A 17,890-nucleotide genomic window follows, 5' to 3' on the forward strand; every position below is an offset into this window, starting at 1 on the left:
ACTGAAAACAGCGTCAGTCCGGGTTAGTTTCATTCAAATCATGCAAGTTAGAGTCCAAAACAAGGGCAAAAGTGTTTGGAAAAGTAGATACGTTGGAGACGTATCAACTCCCCCAAGCTTAAACCTTTGCTTGTCCTCAAGCAATTCAGTTGATAAACTGAAAGTGAAAAATAAAAACTTTTACAAACTCAGTTTGCTCTTGTTGTAAACATGAAAAGCCAGCATTCAAGTTTCAGCAAATATTATGAACTAACCATACTCACAATAACACCTAGGTCTCACAATTACTCATATCAATAGCATAATCAGCTAGCGAGCCATAATAATAAAACTCGGATGACAACACTTTCTCAAAATAATCATAACATGATATAACAAAATGGTATCTCGCTATCCCTTTCTGAGACCGCAAAACATAAATGCAGAGCACCTTTAAAGATCAAGGACTGACTAAACATTGCAATTCATGGTAAAAGAGATCCAGTCAAGTCATACCCAATATAAACCAATAATAATGAATGCAAATGACAGTGTGCTCTCCAGCGGGTGCTTTTAATAAGAAGGGTGATGACTCAACATAAAAGTAAATAGATAGGCCCTTCGCAGAGGGAAGCAGGGATTTGTAGAGGTGCCAAAGCTCGATTTTAAAATAGAGATTGAATAACAATTTGAACGGCATACTTTCGCTGTTAACACAACAACTATGAGATGGCTGTATCTTCCATACTACATGCATTATAGGCAGTTCCCAAACAGAATGGTAAAGATTTATACTTCCCCAACCACCAACAAGCATCAATCCATGGCTTGCTCGAAACAACGAGTGCCTCCAACATACAACAGCCCTGGGGAGTTTTGTTTAATTATTTTGATTTTCTTTGATCTTTTTGGATCATGGGACTGGGCATCCCGGTTACCGGCCCTTTCTCGTGAATGAGGAGCGGAGTCCACTCCTCGTGAGAATAACCCACCTAGCATGGAAGGTATAGGCAGCCCTAGTTTTAACATGAGCTGCTCGAGCATACAAAACAGAATTTCATTTGAAGGTTTGGAGTTTGGCACATACAAATTTACTTGGAATGGCAGGTAAATGCCGCATATAGGAAGGTATAGTGGACTCATATGGAACAACTTTGGGGTTTAAGGAGTTTGGATGCACAAGCAGTATTCCCGCTTAGTACAGGTGAAGGCTAGCAAAAGACTGGGAAGCGACCAACTGAGAGAGCGACAACAGTCGTAAACATTCATTAAAATTAATTCACATCGAGTACAAGCATGAGTAGGATATAATCCACCATGAACATAAATATCATGAAGGCTATGTTGATTTGATTCAACTACATGCGTGAACATGTGCCAAGTCGAGTCACTCAATTTATTCAAAGGAGGATACCATCCCATCATATCACATCATAATAATTCTAATAGCAATGTTGGCACGCAAGGTAAACCATTATAACTCATAGCTAATCAAGCATGGCACAAGCAACTATAATCTCTAAATGTCATTGCAAATATGTTTACTTCATAATAGCTGACTCAGAAACAATGAACTCATCATATTTACAAAAACAAGAGAGGTCGAGTTCATACCAGCTTTTCTCATCCCAATAAGTCCATCATATATCGTCATTATTACCTTTCACTTGCACGACCGAACGATGTGTATAATAATAAGAGTGCACGTGCATTGGACTAAGCTGGAATCTGCAAGCATTCAACTCAAGAGAGAAGACAAGTAATATGGGCTCTAAGTTAAATAAACAATCATGCATATGAGAGCCACTAAACAATTTCAATATGGTCTTCTCGACCCCCAAAGGAAAGAAAAGAAAATAAAACTATTTACACGGGAAAGCTCCCAACAAGTAAGAAGAAGAACTACAAATCTTTTTGGGTTTTCATTTTAATTCTACTACAAGCATGGAAATTAAACTAACTATTTTTTTGGTTTTTCTTAAGGTTTATCAAGCACACAAAGAGAAAACAAGAAAAAGAAATTTAAACTAGCATGGATAATACAATGAAAGAGTATGAGCACCGACGACTAGTGTGTGAACATGAATGTAAAGTCGGTGAGAAATACGTACTCCCCCAAGCTTAGGCTTTTGGCCTAAGTTGGTCTAGTACCAAGGATCGCCGCTACTCTCCCTGGTGTAATGGGAGGTGTAATCAGGATACCACTGGCTGGTCATCTACGGATCCCACTGGACAGATGATGCATGATAAGGGTCCAGTTCAGGTTCCGGCTCAGGTTCAGGTTCTGGAGTAAAAGCTTGAGCTCGATGGTTGTTCACCGCTTCCGACGTAACAAGAAAATTTTCTGCAAGCAAATCTAACAATAGAGGCGCAGGCAAAATAATAATCTCAAAGTGTTTCTTATTAAATCTAAGTTTATACAAGAGCATCTTCTCTTCATTGTCAACAATAAACTTGTGTGCTACCATGCTCTTGTAATCTAAGATGTGAGGAGGCAATTTTATCTCCTCCTCCTCATGGTGCCTAATGGGTATCTGAAAATGTTTAGCAAGACGTGCAGCATAGATACTCCAAATATGGGGCCTTTTATACGATTCAGGGCTAGCCGTTTAGCAACGACAGCACCCATACTAAAAGTATTGTCTCCAAGCAAGGCATGTTGAAGAATGATAATATCAGGAACACTCAAGTTTCCACTATTTCCGCGACCAATCAAGCATCTACTACCAAATATGGCAAAGTAGCGTAAAACAGGAAAGTGTATGCTAGAGGCTTTTCCCTCAGAGCCCTTCTTTGGCTCCTCTACAACAATAGTATTAAAAAAACACCCACATCTTCACAATGGGGTTCCTCTAATTCTCCCTCATAAGGTATCCTACATACCGCACAAAAATGACGTAAAGACATTTCTTTGAACTCGTCATATAAATGAAATGATAATGCAGGCGGTGACTTCTTAGGATAATAATAAAAATTTTGCACGAAAGTATTGGTGAGTAAGAGATACTGATCGATTCGGTCGTTGATGAAACCGGTGACGCTTGCAGTCTCGATTAAAGCATAAAAGTCTTCATGAATTCCAGCTTCTTTCAAGAAATCCTCGCATGGCCATTCACACGACCGTACTTCCGCTAAGCGAGGAAGATTATACTTGGCTTTTTCCTTCTCTTTGGCTTGTTTTTCCTGAGAGCTTTGGCTAGAAGAGCCCCTCAAAAGTTTCCTCAACATTTTCTCAAAATTTCTAAAATTTTACTAACTTCAAAATAAAAGTGAATAAAACTAAACAAGATTGATAGCAACTACTCCTACAAGTTCCTAGAGACTATATCATGCATTGGAATTGCTTGGGACCTCAAAAATTTAACATGCAAGCTCAAGAACATGGTCACCTATGCAACAAAAATTTGCAATGAATAAAGCACTAGAACAAAAACTAATTGGACCATTGGAGGAGTCACATACCAAGCAACAATCTCCCAAAGCAGTTTTGTGAAAGGAACTTTGAGCAAGGAGATCGAAAATCGCAGCAAAACGAGCTAGAACTCGTGCTTGAGCTGGATGGGGATTTTTTTGGGTAGAAGATGAAGTGTGTGGGTGCTAGCATAAGTGGAGGGGGCCACCAGGGGCCAACGAGATAGGGGGCGTGCCCTATAAGGGGGGGGGGATCCACTCTCGTGGCCTGGTGCTTGCCCCTCCTGCAGTGATTTCAGTGCCTAAAATCCTCAAATATTCCAAAAAAAATCATACTAAATTTGCAAGGCATTTGGAGCACTTTTACTTTCGGACTATTTTTTATTGCACGGATAATTCAGAAAACAGACGGATAATACTACTTTTGCTATATTTATTCTAAATAACAGAAAGTAAAAAGTGGGTACAGAAGGTTGTGCCTTCTAGTTTCATCCATCTCATGGTCATCAAAACGAATCCACTAACAAGGTTGATCAAGTCTTGTTAACAAACTCATTCCGAATAACACGGAACCGGACAAATTTCGAATAACACTAAGTTACCTCAATGGGGATATGAAAATCTCCAACAACAAGAATATCATACTTTTTCTTGATAGTAGGGAGAGGAAATTCAAAACCTCCAAAAATGATAGTTGGAACTTTTTCAATAGAATTGATGCTATGCACTTGAGATTGTTTCCTCGGGAAGTATACCATATGCTCATTACCATTAACATGAAAAGTGACATTGCCTTTGTTGCAATCAATAACAGCCCTTGCAGTATTAAGAAAAGGTCTACCAAGGATAATAGACATACTATCGTCCTCGGGAATATCAAGAATAACAAAGTCCATTAAGATAGTGACATTTGCAACCACAACAGGCACATCCTCACAAATACCGACAGGTATAGCAGTTGATTTACCAGCCATTTGCAAAGATATTTCAGTAGGTGTCAACTTATTCAATTCAAGTCTATGATATAAAGAGAGAGGCATAACACTAACACCGGCTCCAAGATCACATAAAGCAGTTCTAACATAATTTCTTTTAATGGAGCATGGTATAGTTGGTACACCCGGATCTCCGAGTTTCTTTGGTATTCCACCCTTAAAAGTGTAATTAGCAAGCATGGTGGAAATTTCAGCTTCCGGTATCTTTCTTTTATTTGTAATGATATCCTTCATATACTTAGCATAAGGATTCACTTTCAGCATATCAGTTAAGCGCATACGTAAGAAAATAGGTCTAATCATTTCAGCAAAGCGCTCAAAATCCTCATCATCCTTTGACTTGGATGGTTTAGGAGAAGGGCATGGGTTTTTGAACCCATGGTTCTCTTTCTTTACCGTGCTTCCTAGCAACATAATCTCTCTTATCATAACGCTGATTCTTTGATTGTGGGTTATCAAGATCAACAGCGGGTTCAATCTCTACATCATTGTTTTTGCTACGTTGAGCATCGACATGAACATTATCATTAACAATATCACTAGGTTCATGTTCATCACCTGATTGTGTTTCAACATCAGAAATAGAAATATCATTGGGATTCTCAGGTGTGTCTACAGTAGGTTCACTAGAAGCATGCAAAGTTCTATCGTTTTTCTTCTTCTTCTTTTTAGAAGAACTAGGTGCCTCTAAATTATTTCTCTGAGAATCTTGTTCGATTCTCTTAGGGTGGCCTTCAGGATACAAAGGTTCCTGAGTCATTCTACCAGTTCTAGTAGCCACTAACAGCAAAGTCATTTTTATTATTTAATTCGACAAGCAAATCATTTTTAGCTTTAAGTACTTGCTCAGCTTGTGTAGCAACCATAGAAGCATATTTGCTAACGAGGTGAAGTTCATCTTTAACTCTAGCCAGATTATCGCTTACACGTCCTATCTCGAAAGCATTATTCTTCAACTCTCTACCAACATAAGCATTAAAACTTTCTTGTCTATCCATAAAGTCATCAAATTCATCTAAGCATGGGCTATGAAATTTAGTAGAGGGAATTTCAACTTTATCATATCTATAGAGAGAATTTACCTTTACTACCTGTGTCTGGTTATCAAGACAATGTGGTTCTTCAAGCGGTATATTAAGACCATGTATTTCTTCAATAGGAGGTAAATTCTTAACATCTTCAGCTTTAATACCTTTTTCTTTCATTGATTTCTTTGCCTCTTGCATATCTTCAGGACTGAGAAATAAAACACCTCTCTTCTTCGGAGTGGGTTTAGGAATAGGCTCAGGAGTTGGCTCAATTGGTTCAGGAATTACTTCAGGAACTAGCTCAGGAAGAGTCCAATTATTTTCATTAGTCAACATATTATTCAATAATATTTTAGCTTCGTCGACCGTTCTTTCCCTGAAAACACAACCAGCACAACTATCCAATTAGTCCATGGAAGCATTGTTAGTCCATTATAAAAGATATCAAGTATTTCATTTTTCTTAAGAGAATGATCAGGCAAAGCATTAAGTAACCGGAGAAGCCTCCCCCAAGCTTGTGGGAGACTCTCTTCTTTGATTTGCACAAAATTATATATTTCCCGCAAGGCAGCTTGTTTCTTATGAGCAGGAAAATATTTAGCAGAGAAGTAATAAATCATATCCTGGGGACTACGCACAGAACCAGGAGGAAGAGAATTATACCAAGTCTTAGCATCACCCTTTAATGAGAATGGAAATATTTGAAGGATATAAAAATAGCAAGACTTCTCATCATTAGTAAATAGGGTGGCTATATCATTCAACTTGGTAAGATGTGCCACAACAGTTTCAGATTCAAGGCCATAAAAAGGATTAGATTCGACTAAAGTAATTATTTCAAGATCGACAGAGAATTCATAATCCTTATCAGTAACACAGATAGGTGAAGTAGCAAAAGCAGGGTTAGGTTTCATTCTAGCATTATGAGACTGCTGCTTCCATTTAGCTAATAATTTCTTAAGATCATATCTATCATTGCAAGCAAAGATTTCCCTAGCAGCTTCTTCATTCATAACATAACCCTTAGGAACAACAGGTAATACATAATCATTGGGAGAACCTTCATCATCACTATCATCAGTAATAGGATCTTCAGTAATTTCATTCCCCCTAACTCTAGCAAGTTGTTCATCAAGAAATTCACCTAATGGCAAAGTAGTATCACGCACAGAAGTAGTTTCATCATGCATAGCAAAAGTGGCATCATCAATAACATGCGACATATCAGAATTCATAGCAGTAGCAGGTTTAGGTGTCGCAAGCCTACTAATAATGGAAGGAGAATCTAGTGTAGAGCTAGATGGCAGTTCCTTACCTCCCCTCATAGTTGAGGGCAAAATAGTAGTTCGGTCGTCTTTCAAGTTCTTCATAGTGATCAACAGATATAAATCCCAAGTGACTTAGCGAATAGAGCTATGCTCCCTGGCACCGGCGCCATAAATTAGTCTTGATATCCACAAGTGTAGGGGATCGCAACAGCTTTCGAGGGTAAAGTATTCAACCCAAATTTATTGATTCGACACAAGGGGAGCCAAAGAATATTCTTGAGTATTAGCAGTTGAGTTGTCAATTCAACCACACCTAGATAACGTAGTATCTGCAACAAAGTATTTAGTAGCAAAAGTGGTATGATAATAAAGCTAACGGTAGCAAAAGTAAAGATAAATGTTTTTGGGTTTTTGTAGTAGTTGTAACAGTAGCAACGGAAAAGTAAATAAGCGAAGAACAATATATGAAAAGCTCGTAGGCAATGGATCAGTGATGGATAATTATGCCGGATGCGATTCCTCATGTAATAGCTACAGCATAGGGTGACACAGAACTAGGTCCAATTCATCAATGTAATGTAGGCATGTATTCAGTAAATAGTCATACGTGCTTATGGAAAAGAACTTGCATGACATCTTTTGTCCTACCCTCCCGTGGAAGTGGGGTCCTAGCGAAAACTAAGGGATATTAAGGCCTCCTTTTGATAGAGAACCTGAACAAAGCATTAGCACATAGTGAATACATGAACTCCTCAAACTACGGTCATCACCGAGAAGTATCCCGATTATTATCACTTCCGGGTTGTCGGATCATAACACATAATAGGTGACTATAGACTTGCATGATAGGATCAAGAACACACATATATTCATGAAAACATAATAGGTTCAGATATGAAATCATGGCACTCGGGCCCTAGTGACAAGCATTAAGCATAGCAAAGTCATAGCAACATCAATCTCAGAACATAGTGGATACTAGGGATCAAACCCTAACAAAACTAACTTGATTACATGGTAAATCTCATCCAACCCATCACCGTCCAGCAAGCCTACGATGGAATTAGTCACGCACGGCGGTGAGCATCATGAAATTGGTGATGGAGGATGGTTGATGATGACGACGGCGGCGAATCCCCCTCTCCGGAGCCCCGAACGGACTCCAGATCAGCCCTCCCGAGAGAGATTAGGGCTTGGCGGTGGCTCCGTGTCGTAAAACACGATGAAACTTTCTCCCTGATTTATTTCTCCCTGAACGTGAATATATGGAGTTGGAGTTGAGGTCAGTGGAGGTCCAGGGGGCCCACAAGATAGGAGGGTGCGCCCTAAGGGGGGCGCCCCCCCCCCCCTTGTCTCGTGGACAGTCTGTGGGCCCCCTGGTCTTGATTCTTTCGCCAAAAATTCTTATTAATTCCAAAAAGTGCCTCCATGGATTTTCAGGACATTCCGAGAACTTTTCTTTTCTACACATAAAACAACATCATGGCAGTTCTGCTGAAAACAGCGTCAGTCCGGGTTAGTTTCATTCAAATCATGCAAGTTAGAGTCTAAAACAAGGGCAAAAGTGTGTAAAAGTAGATACGTTGGAGACGTATCAATGCTATGTACCAGTAGCTATGTGTTTGATCTCTCTCTCTCGTGTTCTTGATTTGGCACGATCTTGATGTATCGCGAGCTTTGCTATTATAGCTGGATCTTGTGATGTTTCTCCCCCTCTACTCTCTTGTAATGGATTGAGTTTTCCCTTTGAAGTTATCTTATCGTATTGAGTCTTTAAGGATTTGAGAACACTTGATGTATGTCTTGCATGTGCTTATCTGTGGCGACAATGGGATATCCACGTGATCTACTTGATGTACGTTTTGGTGATCAACTTGCGGGTTCAGTGACCTTGTGAACTTATGCATAGGGGTTGGCACACGTTTACGTTTTAACTCTCCGGTATAAACTTTGGGGCACTCTTTGAAGTACTTTGTGTTGGTTGAATAGATGAATCTGAGATTGTGTGATGCATATCGTATAATCATGCCCACGGATACTTGAGGTAACATTGGAGTATCTAGGTGACATTAGGGTTTTGGTTGATTTGTGTCTTAAGGTGTTATTCTAGTACGAACTCTATGATACATCGAACGGAAAGAATAGCTTCGTGTTATTTTACTACAGACTCGGATAGATCGATCAGAAAGGATAACTTTGAGGTGGTTTCGTACCCTACAATAATCTCTTTGTTTGTGCTCTGCTATAAGTGACTTTGGAGTGACTCTTTGTTGCATGTCGAGGGATATTTATATGATCCAGTTATGTCATTATTGTTGAGAGAACTTGCACTAGTGAAAGTATGAACCCTAGGCCTTGTTTCCGAGCATTGCAATACCGTTTACGCTCACTTTTGCTATTAGTTACCTTGCTGTTTTTATATTTTCAGATTACAAATACTCATATCTACCATCCATATTGCACTTGTATCACCATCTCTTCGTTGAACTAGTGCACCTATACAATTTAACATTGTATTGGGTGTGTTGGGGACACAAGAGACTCTTTGTTATTTGGTTGCAGGGTTTGTTTGAGAGAGACCATCTTCATACTATGCCTTCCACGGATTGATAAACCTTAGGTCATCCACTTCAGGGAAATTTGCTACTGTCCTACAAACCTCTGCACTTGGAGTCCCAACAACGTCTACAAGAAGAAGGTCGTGTAGTAGACATCAAGCTATTTTCTAGCACCGTTGCTGGGGAGGTGAGTGCTTGAAGGTATATCTTTAGATCTTGCAATCGAATCTTTTAGTTTCTTGTTTTATCACTAGTTTAGTTTATAAAATAAAACTACAAAAAATGGAATTAAGGTTGCCTCATATGCTTCATCTTTTTAATTTCTGTCGTGAAAATGATGGGAAGGAAAATTGTGCTCAACTACTAGAAGAAGAATTACATAGAATGCTTGGAATAAAATATGTGAATGATGAGCATGATTGCAATGTTGTTAGTATGAATTCTTTGAATACCCATGATGCTAATGATATGCAAAGCCACAAGCTTGGGGATGCTATGTTTGATGAAGATGATATGTTTAGTCCCCCAAGTTTTGATGAGAATATTTATTATGATGAAACCATGCCTCCTATTTACGATGATTATATTGATGAAAGTGGGTTTGGAAGAGTGTCAACTTTAGGAAGTAATGATCCCACTATTTTGGAGGATGTTGAATATTATTGTGATAATTATGAAAGTGGATTTGGAGAGGTCATGACTTTATTTAGTGATGAATCCACTATTTTGGAAGAGGTTCCAATTGATTATGAGAACAAAGTTGCTATCTATGATGAGTATTGTGATGACTTGTATGCTATTAAGAATAATGATAACCATGAAACTTGTCATCATTATTTTAGTTTTCAATTGGATTATGCCTCACATGATAACTATTTTGTTGAGTTTGCTCCCACTACTATTTATGAGAAGAAGTTTGCTTATGTGGAGAGTAGTACAATTTATATGCTTGTGCATCATGAAAATAATGCTTTATGTGATGGTTATATTGTTGAATTCATTCATGATGGTACTGAAAATTATTATGAGGGAGGAACATATGCTTGTAGGAATTGCAATAATATCAAGTTTCCTCTCTATGTGTTGAAAATCTTGAAGCTATGCTTGTTTTACCTTCCTATGCTAGTTGAGTCTTGTTCCCATAAGTTGTTTGCTCACAAAATCCCTATGCATAGTAAGTGGGTTAGGCTCAAATGTGCTAGTAATATGCTTCATGATGCTCCTGTTATGTTTCATTTCTTATCTTTTATGTGAGCATCATTGTCATCATCATGCCTAGCTAGAAAGACATTGAAGAAAAACGCTTGTTGGGAGACAACCCAATATTTACCCTTACTATTTTTGTGTGTACACATGATTATGCTACTGTAGTAATCATGTTTTATAGCTTTTGTTTCAATAAAGTGCCAAGTAAGACCTTTAGGATAGCTTAAGGTGATAGTTGTGTTGATCCTGCTGAAAATCAGAAACTTTTGAACCCAGTAAATTAGTTTTGATAATTCGCGGAAACATGATTTTGATCTGATTCTTTTTTATCTGGATTTGTACACAAATTTCTCAGGTTTTCAATATTTGGTAGAATTTTTGGAGTTACAAAAGTATTCGAATGATACAGATTACTACAGACTGTTCTGTTTTTGACAGATTCTGTTTTCTATGTGTTGTTAGCTTATTTTGATGAATCTATGAGTAGTATCGGAGGGTATGAACCATAGAGAAGTTGGAATACAGTACATATTACACCAATATGAATTTAGAATGAGTTCACAACAGTACCTAAGTGGTGGTTTTATTTTCTTATACTAACGGAGCTTACGAGTTTTCTGTTGAGTTTTGTGTTGTGAAGTTTACAAGTTTTGGGTAAAGATTCGATGGACTATGGAATAAGGAGTGGCAAGAGCCTAAGCCCGGGGATGCCCAAGGCACCCCAAGGTAAAATTCAAGGACAACGAAAAGCCTAAGCTTGGGGATGCCCCGGAAGGCATCCCCTCTTTCATCTTCGTTCGTCGGTAACTTCAATTGGAGCTATATTTTTATTCACCACATGATATGTGTTTTGCTTGGAGCGTCATTTTGTTTAGCTTGCTGCTTGAATAAAATACATTAGATCTGAAATTCTTAAATGGGAAAGTCTTCACATAGTTGCACAATTATTTGACTACTCAATGATCTTCACTTATATCTTTCGGAGTAGTTTGTCGTTTGCTCTAGTGCTTCACTTATATTTTTTAGAGCACGACGATGGTTTTATTTTGAAGAAATAGATGAACTCTCATGCTTCACTTATATTATTTTGAGAGTCTTTTAGAACAGCATGGTAATTTTCCTTGGTTATGAATTTAGTCCTAATATGATAGGCATCCAAGAGGGATACAATAAAAACTTTCATATGGAGTGCATTAAACGCTATGATAAATTTGATACTTGAGAATTGTTTTGAGATATAAAGGTGGTAATGTTAGAGTCATGCTAGTTGGGTAATTATGAAATTGAGAAATACTTGTGTTAAAGTTGGCACGTCCCGTAGCATGCATGTATGGTGAACATTGTGTAACAAATTTGAAGCATGGGGTGTTCTTTGATTGCCTTCCTTATGAGTGGAGGTCGGGATCGCGCCATGGTTAACTCCTACCAACCCTTCCTCTAGAAGCATGCATAGTAGTACTTTGCTTTGAGGGCTAATAAACTTTTTCAATAAGTATATGAGTTCTTTATGACTAATGTGAGTCCATGGATTATATGCACTCTTACCCTTCCGCAATTTGCTAGCCTCTACGGTACCGTGCATTACCCTTTCTCACCTTGAGAGTTGGTGCAAATTTCGCTGGTGCATCCAAACCCCGTGATATGATATGCTCTATCACACATAAACCTCCATATATCTTCCTCAAAACAGCCACCATACCTACATATTATAGCATTTCCATAGCCATTCCGAGATATATTGCCATGCAACTTTCCACCATTCTGTTTATCATGACACGCTCCATAATTATCATATTGCTTTGCATGATCATGTAGTTGACATCATATTTGTGGCAAAGCCACCTTTATATTTCTTTCATACATGTCGCTCTTGATTCATTGCATATCCCGGTACACCGCCAGAGGCATTCACATAGAGTCATATTTTGTCCTAAGTATTGAGTTGTAATTCTTGAGTTGTAAATAAGTAGAAGTGTGATGATTTCCATTATTAGAGCATTATCCCATGTGAGGAAAGGATGATGGAGACTATGATTCCCCCACAAGTCGGGACGAGGCTCCAGACGAAATAAAAAAAGAGAATTTTTAAAAAAAAAGAGGCCAAAGAAGCCCAAATAAAAAAATGAGAGAAAAAGAGAGAAGGGACAATGTTACTATCCTTTTTCCACACTTGTGCTTCAAAATAGCACCATGATCTTCATGATAGAGAGTTTCTTATTTTGTCACTTTCATATACTAGTGGGAATTTTTCATTATAGAACTTGGCTTGTATATTCCAATGATGGGCTTCCTCAAAATGCCCTAGTTCTTCGTGAGCAGACAAGTTGGATGCACACCCACTTAGTTTCTTTTTGATGAGCTTTAATACATTTATAGCTCTAGTGCATCCATTGCATCGCAATCCCTACTCCTCGTATTGACATCAATTGATGGGCATCTCCATAGCCCATTGATTAGCCGCGTCAATGTGAGACTTTCTCCTTTTTTGTTTTCTCACATAATCCCTATCATCATACTCTACTCCACCCATAGTGCTATGTCCATGGCTTACGCTCATGTATTGCGTGAGGGTTGAAAAGGCTGAAGCACGTTAAAAAGTATGAACCAATTGCTTGGCTGAAACCGGGGTTGTGCATGATGGGAGCATTTTGTGTGAAGAAAATGAAGCATGGCCAAACTATATGATTTTGTAGGGATAAGCTTTCTTTGGCTATGTTATTTTGATAAGACATAAACTGCTTGGTTAGCATGCTTGAAGTATTATTATTTTTATGTCAATATTAAACTTTTGTTTTGAATCTTATGGATCTGAATATTCTTGCCACAATAAAGAGAATTCCATGGATAAATATGTTAGGTAGCATTCCACATCAAAAATTCTGTTTTTATCATTTACCTACTCGAGGACGAGCAAGAATTAAGCTTGGGGATGCTTGATACGTCTCCAACGTATCTATAATTTTTGATGTATTCATGCCATGTTTATAATATTTCTACATGCTTTTGGTATGATTTGGTTAGAACTAACCCGGACGGACGCTGTTTTCAGCAGAACTACCGTGGTGTTGTTTTTGTGCAGAAATAAAAGTTCTCGGAATGCGCTGAAAATCAACAGAGATTTTTTCTAGAAAATATACAAAATACTGGAATAAAGAGTTACCGGAGAGGAGGATCATGGGGCCCATGAGGGTGGAGGGCACGCCCACCCCCCCTGGGGCGCGCTCCCTTGTCTCGTGGACACCCCGTGGGTCCTCCTGACTTGTTCTCGACGCTAAACCCTCCTATAAATACAGAAATCCCCGAAACATAACCTAGATCGGGAGTTTCGCCGCCGCAAGCCTCTGTAGCCACCAAAAACCAATTGGGACCCTGTTTCGGCAGCCTGCCGGAGGGGGGATCCATCATCGATGGCCATCTTCATCATCTCGGCGCTCTCCATGACGAGGAGGGAGTAGTTCACCCTCAGGGCTGAGGGTATGTACCAGTAGCTATGTGTTTGACCTCTCTCTCTCTCTCGTGTTCTTGATTTGGCACGATCTTGATGTATCACGAGCTTTGCTATTATAGTTGGATCTTATGATGTTTCTCCCCATCTACTCTCTTGTAATGGATTGAGTTTCCCTTTGAAGTTATCTTATCGGATTGAGTCTTTAAGGATTTGATAACACTTGATGTATGTCTTGCATGTGCTTATCTATGGCGCAATGGGATATTCACATGATCTACTTGATGTATGTTTTGGTGATCAACTTGCGGGTTCAGTGACCTTGTGAGCTTATGCATAGGGGTTGCACACGTTTTCGTCTTGACTCTTCGGTAGAAACTTTGGGGCACTCTTTGAAGTACTTTGTGTTGGTTGAATAGATGAATCTGAGATTGTGTGATGCATATTGTATAATCATACCCACGGATACTTGAGGTGACATTGGAGTATCTAGGTGACATTAGGGTTTTGGTTGATTTGTGTCTTAACGTGTTATTCTAGTACAAACGCTATGATAGATCGAACGGAAAGAACAGCTTCATGTTATTTTACTACGGACTCTTGAATAGATCGATCCGAAAATATAAGTTTGAGGTGGTTTTGTACCCTACAATAATCTCTTCATTTGTTCTCCGCTATTATTGACTTTGGCGGGACTCTTTGTTGCATGTTGAGGGATAGTTATATGATCCAGTTGTGTTATTATTGTTGAGAGAACTTGCACTAGTGAAAGTATGAACCCTAGGCCTTGTTTCCTAGCATTGCAATACCGTTTATGCTCACTTTTGCTATTAGTTACCTTGCTGTTTTTATATTTTCAGATTACAAATACTCATATCTACCATCCATATTGCACTTGTATCACCATCTCTTCGCCGAACTAGTGCACCTATACAATTTACCATTTATTGGGTGTGTTTGGGACACAAGAGACTCTTTGTTATTTGGTTGTAGGGTTGTTTGAGAGAGACCATCTTCATCCTACGCCTCCCACGGATTGATAAACCTTAGGTCATCCACTTTAGGGAAATTTGCTACTGTCCTACAAACCTCTGCACTTGGAGGCCCAACAACGTCTACAAGAAGAAGGTTGTGTAGTAGACATCATTACGCGCTGCAAATTAGAACTGCCATCCGGGCGTGCCGATATTCCAGGCCGTCCGGCTTCCCCTTTAATTCCTGCAGCCATTATAACCTTAGTCTCTTCAACCTTTCGATCGCGCCCCACAACACAACAAGCACACCCACGACGACACATAGAGAGGGGATGACTAGCAGCCCTCCAATGGAGTTTGGTGAGCATAAAGTAGAGACCCACGCGAGGGAGACAGATCTCTTGGTGGTGTACATCATTGGCCCGACCATGGTGGACAACTTGATCAACATTGTTGAGCAGTTGCTTGCTCGAGACAAGTACAAGGTGGTCGGCATCAACCTCTAGCACACCGGCGGTCGTCCCAACATAGATCAGAAGGTTGCCGCTGCCCAATTGTGTGTGCGCCATCTTGTCCTCATCTACCACTACTGCATGGCATAGAGCCTTGCGACCGTTTCACCAAGTTTGTCAATTGCACTGACTAAAAGTTCGCTATGGTGGAAATCACCGACGATGTAAAAGCGCTCAGGGTTACGGGCTTGGCCTGCAAGAACCTTGTCGAAATCCATGAGCACTACAGGGTCTGGGCAGCACGAAGAAGGAATCCCTGGTTGAACTCACCTCGGCCATCATCGACCCATACTACAAAAATATGAAGCAAGATGCCAACAGAACACGTCTCGTATCCTGGCACAGGGCCTGGATGAGGCAACTGGATGAACCTCACCTCAGGTTGATGACCAAGAACGTGTACAGATGCTACGAGATGCACAGGCGGATCGTTGACATGAGGAAGTGCCTCGTTACCGAGATCGACGAGGCTGGATCGAGCCACAAGAAGAGCAGTAGCGGCAAGCGTCCCAAAAAGTAGATGATGATCAGATGATCATTTATCCTACTTAATTATGCATGTAATATATAGTTCACTTTGGTGTGTGGAAATGTCATGTGTGTAGTAGCCACCTATGTATATATGCATGTAATAGTTTACTTTGGTGTGTGCAAATGTCATCTGTGGAGTAGCCACCTATGTAATTGGATGTTTAATTTGATTATGCAACCATGTCCTTAAAAGTGTGTGTGTGTGTGTGTGTGTGTGTATGTATGTTGTTGTTCTGTATGCAATCCCAACACACAACACACATGCCTAGCAGCAATCGTCTGTGTTATTATCGGTCTTCACACACATTTCTGATTACAGACCTGTTTGTCACGTATCACACACATCTTGTTATATTAAACCGTTTATGTTATCTTGGCTCAACGTAAATAGTTCATCCGAGTGAACTGTTTGCCCTCTGTCGCACACACCTTGATCTGGTTGGCCATTTCTTTTGTTCCGCCTAATCACAAGCAGTTCATCCGAGTGAACTGTATGCTGTATATCACACACACATTCATGTGGCTGCCTGTTCTTCTGCCTCATCGCAAACAGCTCATTGAACTGAACTGTATGCCCTGCATCGCACACGCAACTAAACTCTAAACTATGTTTGATGCATCTGGCATCGCAAATGTTTTGCATCTTTTTTTATGGTTCTTTTACATCACTGTTTGTGATTATTGCATCGCACACAGTTTCGTCGAAGGTTCTCTGATCGTAGTGTCGAGTTAGCAGCATCCTGCAGTACTGATATCTCTAGTCCATACCATGCCATTCATTGAACTTCCTGAAATATTTATCTTCAATGGATATTAGTTCAATGAGTTATATGGTGTTATGAATTACCAAAACCACCCGGGGATTAGTTGCACTTTCAATCGAGAAATTTCATTAGTGGAGTAATCCCAATAGATTTATGCAACATGATATCATTAGAAGTGATTGACCTATCTGAGAACAAACTTTCCAAAGAGCTTCCCGATTGTTATCATGCCTACACATGTACCTGAGCTTTCGTTTAGTGAATTCATATTGGTTTTGCTTGAAATGGTAGTGATGTCTAGTTGCGAAGAGTAGACACGTCTCAAGTAAATAGTTTACCAGACGAATAATTCATATTGCAATAGAGTGATGGAGTTGTTGATGGTAGGAGTGAATTCTTCGAAACGTGGTTACATTTGGCGAGTGGGGAATGGACAGAATATCAAATATCTAGGAAGATGCTTAGATTCCTGATATTGTGCCACTAGGAAAGTCGTTACATCTAGGGGGCATATTCTATCTAAAGTGGTCGATTTGATTGATCCTGCTTCAAATAATTGGGATGAAGACCTGATTAGACAAACTATGTGGCCCATTGATGTCCAATGGATACTTGCAGTCCCACTGCCGCAACATGATATACCAGACTTTGTTGCATGGAGTTATACGAAAAATGGTATATTTTTGGTTCAGTCTGCTTATTTTGTGGAATGGGACCATCAGCATGGATGTAAATTGAGACATTCTGATGGAATGGGACGAACCACAGTTAACCCTATTTGGACTGAGGTACGAAAATTATCTTTCCTGACAAAAGTCAAAAAAATTATCTAGCGTACCCTACATTGCACACTTTCATGTCGTGTTACACTCACAAACAGACATATGAAAATCTCGCCCACTTGTCCTACTTGCTCCAAAGGTTTAGAAGATATGAAGCACATTCTACCTCTGTAATAAAGCAAGGAGGTTTGGAGAAGGTTGGGATGGATGATATTATTGATAAACCCTGTGAGGTTGATCGTGCTAGAGAGGCAGTGCTTGAATACTTACTTCTTCTACTAGACCAAGAATTGTGGATTATGAGTCATTAGAATGTGCATGAAATGATTGTTATAATCTCAGCCTGGTACCTATTGTGGGATTGGGAAAGACGTAAATTAGTGCACGAGAAGACAACTTAGAATGTGTATCAGATCCCTAGGGGAATATTAGCTCTT

Source organism: Triticum aestivum, chromosome 2B, assembly GCF_018294505.1.
Source record: "Triticum aestivum cultivar Chinese Spring chromosome 2B, IWGSC CS RefSeq v2.1, whole genome shotgun sequence".
Lineage (NCBI taxonomy): Eukaryota > Viridiplantae > Streptophyta > Magnoliopsida > Poales > Poaceae > Triticum > Triticum aestivum.